Below are 6,634 nucleotides of genomic sequence, written 5' to 3' on the forward strand. Positions count from 1 at the left end.
GGACACAGCAAGTCCGGCCGGGCCGAACACAGTAGACAAAACTCTTTTCAGCTTCATCGTGATATAGCCCAATACAGAGGCGCCGCACACCCACTATGCTTCACAGATGAAGTAATGGATCATCAAATCCCCGAAGGGTTTAAACCCGTGAATATTGAATCTTATGATGGCACAACAGACCCCGCGGTTTGGATCGAAGACTATCTCCTTCATATCCACATGGCCCGCGGTGATGATCTCCACGCCATCAAATACCTCCCACTCAAGCTTAAAGGACCAGCTCGGCATTGGCTTAACAGCTTACCAACAGAATCCATTGGGAGTTGGGAGGACCTGGAAGCCGCATTCCTTGATAACTTCCAGGGCACGTATATGCGACCACCATACGCTGACGACCTAAGCCACATAATTCAGCAGCCAGACGAATCGGCCAGACAATTCTGGACACGGTTCTTAACTAAGAAAAATCAAATCGTCGACTGTCCGGATGCAGAGGCCCTCGCGGCCTTCAAACATAACATCCGTGACGAGTGGCTTGCCCGGCACCTGGGGCAGGAAAAGCCGAAATCCATAGCAGCCCTCACATCACTCATGACCCGCTTCTGCGCCGGAGAAGACAGCTGGCTAGCCCGCAGCAACAACCTCAGCAAAAATTCTGGCAGTCCGGATATCAAGGACCACAATGGCAGGTCGCGTCGCAACAAGAACAAACGCCACATTAATAGCGACAATAACGAGGATACGGCAGTCAATGCCGGATTCAGAGGCTCTAAATCCGGTCAGCGGAAAAAGCCATTCAAAAGAACTACTCCGGGTCCGTCCAATTTGGACCGAATATTCGATCTCTCGTGCCAGATACACGGCACCCCCGACAAGCCAGCTAACCACACCAAGAGGGACTGTTGGGTATTCAAGCAGGCAGGCAAGTTAATTGCCGAAAACAACGACAAGGGGCTGCATAGCGATGATGAGGAAGAGACCCGACCGCCGAACAATGGAGGACAAAAGGGTTTCCCCCCACAAGTGCGGACGGTGAACATGATATATGCAACCCACATACCCAAGAGGGAGCGGAAGCGTGCACTTAGGGATGTATACGCGATGGAGCCAGTCGCCCCGAAGTTCAACCCATGGTCCTCTTGCCCGATCACTTTTGATCGAAGGGACCACCCCACCAGCATCCGCCACGGCGGATTCCCCGCATTGGTGCTAGACCCAATCGTCGATGGATTTCACCTCACCAGAGTCCTGATGGACGGCGGCAGCAGCCTGAACCTGCTTTATCAGGATACAGTGCGCAAAATGGGCATAGACCCCTCAAGGATTAAACCCACAAAGACGACCTTTAAAGGCGTCATACCAGGTGTAGAGGCCAATTGTACAGGCTCAGTTACACTGGAAGTGGTCTTCGGATCCCCGGATAACTTCCAAAGCGAGGAGTTAATCTTCGACATAGTTCCGTTCTGCAGCGGCTATCATGCTTTGCTCAGACGTACCGCATTTGCAAAGTTCAACGCGGTGCCGCACTACGCATACCTCAAGATCAAGATGCCCGGCCCTCGAGGAGTCATCACGGTCAACGGAAACACGGAACACTCTCTCCGAACGGAGGAACATACAGCGGTTCTCGCGGCAGAAGTACAGTACAGCCTCTTAAGGCAATTCTCGAGTCCGGCCGTTAAGCGACCGAACACGGCTAAACGCGCCCGGAGTAACCTACAACAAGACCACCTGGCATGTTCCGAGCACGCGTAGCAGTGCGGCCCCAACCCCAGCCCCTGCAAAATTTCAAGACAGGTCCTGCATGTACATCATTACGCTCTGGAGATACCATGGGCATGGGGGGAGGGGCACGACCACGATAGGCCCAGAATGCGGCTTAACCACACCAGGGGCTCTCAAGTGTGTCGTTCTTTTTTTCTTTCTTTTTTTTCTTATCTTTACCCACAGGACTCCGTTCATCAGAGGCCCTGTCCGGCAGCAGACCTGCCGAACTCACGATGCAACAGCCAGGGAAGGAGAAGGGCTACAATGAATATCCAGGTGGTCTCCATTACGAGCATTAAAGCTGTTTTATACACCATTCGGCAGCCTACCCCTGGAGGGGGACATGTTTAATAGTCCCATCCCATGCTTATCGCACCATTTGTATCGTTCTGCATTCACAACAGTATCTCTTGAATAAACAATGCAGCACCTTTTTGCTTACAATTGCATTTCTTTCTTATACATATGTTCATTTATGACATGTTGCATCCGTACACTTTGGTACGGCTAAATACACAAGGGGCTTATGTTTCCTGCATCATGGTGTGATAAGTCCGAACACTTTCACCAGTGTAGCACCCTGAACTTATAGCATTATATGCATCGGCTCCGTATCATGTCTTGGGTCAATAGTTGGGTTTGCCCGGCTCCCATGTTTTGGTACCTTATGTTCCGTTGTATCGGCTATGGTAGCACTGGGAGAACCACTGCGATTGCGCCCCAGTTGAGCTGGGCGAGCGCCTCAGTGGAGAAAGCTAAAACTGACCGTCATGATGAGGCGAGAGTCGGTCGCTGTTCGAGAGGTTTTTTGCGAGTCCCTAAAGACCTATGCCGCTTAGAGCGAGGAGCCGACTTTGTCCGGCCCAGGCATGGATAGCGCCCCAAATTCGGCCTTTCGAACACTAGAGGCTTCGCCGGAATTTAAAATTATAGAATTCTATGGCTAAGTGAGAGTGTTCAAGCATCATAAGTCCGGTTGCCTTGTTCGTTGTGTTGAGCGCCTCCCTAGATGGACCCAAAAATGGGAACAAGAGTGCTCAAATTTATCCTGAACACCCCAGCACTCGTGGCATGGGGGCTGAAGTCGACGACTTGCCATCTCTCAGATTTGATAAACAGACGCACAGAAGGTAATATTTTAAATTAACAAGCGTTGCTTAGCGCATATGAACAAAGTTTTCAGCGCACAGGATAACAAAATGCGAGTCTACTCAAATATTAAACCTTTGGAGCACTCACCCGCAATAATGCGGGCACCCTTCAGGACACTCTTATAATACATCTCGGGCGTGCGATACTCCTTACCCAGTGGTGGCGCGTCCGTCACAAGCTTCTGAGCATCCATCTTGCCCCAGTGCACCTTAGCGCGGGCAAGGGCCCGACGGGCACCTTCAATGCAGGTGGAGTGCTTGATGACTTCAACCCATGGACACGCATCCACCAGCCGCCGCACCAGGCCGAAGTAGCTCCCAGGCATGGCCTCCTTAGGCCACAGCCGAACTATGAGGCCCTTCATGGCCTGTTCGGCCACCTTGTGGGGCTCGACCAGCTGCTTGAGCTGGTCGCTAACGGGCACCTGATGTCCGGCCTCAGCATATTGAGACCAGAAGACCTTCTCCGTCGAGCTCCCCTCCTAGGCCCTATAGAAAGCGGCAGCATCGGACACGCTACGGGGCAGATCTGCGAACGCTCCTGGAGAGCTCCGAATTCGGGTAAGTGACAGGTAATTCACACTCACATGCTTACTCTCTATGAAAAATTCCTTACCCGCCGCTATTTTCTTCAACGCCTCGATTTCCTGGAGGGCCTTGTAGGCTTCGGCCTTAGCGGCTTTGGCACTCTCAAGAGCCGATGCAAGCTCGGACTCTCGAGTCTTCGAGTCGCGCTCCAAACTCTCATGATTTTCCACGAGAGCTTGGAGCTCTTGCTGTACCTCCGCCAGCCGCGCCTCCTGCTTCTCTCGCTCGGTGCGCTCCGCGGCCGCATTACGTTCGGCCACGGACACTGCCTCCTTCAGGGTCACCACCTCGTTTGTGGCCCCTACAATACCCACGTTATCCTTGTCATTTTTCTTGCAACCAAATCCTTTTCTGTAAGGTACAATTTTAATAAGGTGTTACTCACCTTCCTTGTCCTCGAGCTGCTTCTTGGCACGGCCGAGTTCTCAGACCGCTCGAGGCTTTGCTTCAAAGTATTGACCTCCGTAGTCAGTGCGGCAGAGGTCAGCAGCACAGCCTGCAATCCCATATTGACATAATTTTTAGGACTCCTGCGTATATCTTTTTAGATCCTCAGTCCAGTTTTTCTTTCCGAACACCGAACCGAGCATCAAGGGCTACTGTCTATGCGGTACTATTTTACACATATCACAATTCTTACCTCAAAGCCTGTTAGAAGGCTGCTGCAGGCTTCGGTCAGCCCGCTCTTGGCGAGCTGAACCTTCTGAATGACCGCATCCATGACGGTGCGGTGTTCGTCTTCAATGGAAGCGCCGTTGAGCGCCTCCAGCAAGCTATCCGGCGCCTCCGGTTGGACAGAGGCCACTGGCATCATGGACTCGCCCTTCTTACAAAGGGGCCGCCCGCCGGACTCCGGAGCCACTACATGTTCCGGTGCGGAGTCCGGTGCAAAGTCCGGGAGGTTGCCCTGCGGCACCTCCGGGGCCTGCTCCTCCTGGCGGGTCCCTTCCCGGGATCCCACCTCGGCATCGTCCGCATCACGAGGGGAGGAGGCGGTCGGAAGGGAATCCATATCCGACGCACCCAAGGACCCGCTCGACGAAGCAGGAAGATCCTCCTTGGGCGGACTGCAGGGTTGTATGCGGCATTATAAAGACTCCATGTGGCGAAAATAAAAATCATGAAGTTATTCGGGAGTCCAGATACTTACGCTCTCGCCAGGGGCTTGGCCCTTGGAGGCCAATCCCCGTCGTCGTCGCTGGCGTGGGCAGAGCAGTCCGGGGGAAGAGTCCTTCCCTTCTTGGACCCTTCGGCCTCCCTCGTTGGGGAGGCCTTCCTTTTCTTCCCTCCCCCTGCTGGGGGAGAGGCCTCTTTTTTCTCCTCCTCGCCTTCATGGGAGGAGTCCGCCTCGGTGTCATCATCCGATGACACCTGAAAACGGGAACTCTTTCGAGTGCCCGTGGCCTTCTTCTTGGCCTTCTTCTCCGGCACCACATGGGGTGCCGGAGCCAGCAGCCCCGTTAAGCGGGCATCCACTGGGTCTTCTGGCAAAGGGGCCGGACAGATAGTCTGCTCGGCCTTCTTCATCCAGTCCTGTCAAAGGAGAGGGAGTTTAGATCCCGCATAGAGTCAAACTATGGAAAACAAGTGTCCTGTAAAGGGCAAAATCGCTTACCTCGTTAGCCGAACGCTGCGAGCTGAATCCGCGATCTTCGGTGGCAGATGCGGGAGCCTCGGCGCCCTTAAACAGCACCCTCCGGGCCTCTTCGTACGTAGTGTCGAAGAGCCCGCTCAAAGTTTGGTGATGCGCCGGATCGAACTCCCACATATTGAAGTCCCGTTGTTGGCACGGGAGAATCCGGCGGATGAGCATGACCGGGACTAGGTTGATAAGCTTGAGCTTCCTTTTCACTAGCTTTTGGATGCAGGCTTGAAGTCTGGTCAGCTCCTCCGAATCGCGCCGTATCCGGCCACTCTCCTTCCAGGAGGTGAGCCGTATGGGGATGCCAGATCTGAATTCGGGGGCCGCTGCCCATTCAGGGTCACGCGGCTCGGTGATGTAGAACCACCCCGATTGCCACCCCTTAATGGTTTCCACGAAGGTGCCCTCAAGCCATGTAACGTTGGGCATCTTGCCCACCATGGCGCCTCCACACTCTGCTTGGCTGCCCTTCACAATCTTCGGCTTGACACTGAAGTTCTTGAGCCACAAGGCGAAGTGGGGCTTAATGCAGAGGAAGGCCTCACACACGACGATAAACGCTGAGATATTGAGGATGAAATTCGGGGCCAGATCATGGAAATCCAGGTCGTATTAGAACATGAGCCCCCGGACAAAGGGATGGAGTGGGAAGCCTAGTCCGCGGAGGAAATGGGAAAGAAATACTACCCTCTCATGGGGCCTGGGGGTGGGGATGAGCTCCCCCTCGTCGGGGAGCCGGTGCGCAATGTCGCTGGACAGGTATCCGGCGCTGCGCAGCTTCTGGATGTGCCCCTCCGTAACGGAGGAGGCCATCCACTTGGCTCCCGCTCCGGACATAGTTGGAGAAGGTTGAGGTGATATGTGCGGACTTGGGTGCTGGAGCTCGAGTTCGCAGAGCTGGATAGGCAAGGAGGAAGAAGGCGTAGGTAAAAGGGTAGATCTTTATCCCCTTATATGGGCGGACGAAACCATGCGTCCCCACCAGCCTCATGAAACTCGCTTATCTCCCAAGCGCCGCAATCAATGGCGCGGTTGGGTTACCCACGTCCGTATTGATGAGAATCCCGGGATAAGGGGAACACGATCTCTGCTTCGACAAGACGTGCCAAGGAAACCGCTTCGCAAGACGCGCGGAGGTGGTATAATAAAAATGATTCGAGTAAAGGCTTGGTTGTGGTGTGACGTCACGCCAAAAAATACTTCAGCAGATTGAACTTGTGTAAATATTATTCTCTCTACGGTGGTATGTGGAATTTATTTTGCAGGGCCGGACACTATCCCGGTGTTCACAATCTTCTATAAATTATTCGGAGGAGGAACCCGCCTTGCAATGCCGAAGACAATATGCGCGCTGGACTCATCGTCATTGAAGCCTGGTTCAGGGGCTACTGAGGGAGTCCCGGACTAGGGGGTGTCCGGATAGCCGAACTATCATCGTCGGCAGGACTCCAAGACTATGAAGATACAAGATTGAAGACGCGCCTAT

This window comes from Triticum aestivum, chromosome 7B (genome assembly GCF_018294505.1).
Source record: "Triticum aestivum cultivar Chinese Spring chromosome 7B, IWGSC CS RefSeq v2.1, whole genome shotgun sequence".
Lineage (NCBI taxonomy): Eukaryota > Viridiplantae > Streptophyta > Magnoliopsida > Poales > Poaceae > Triticum > Triticum aestivum.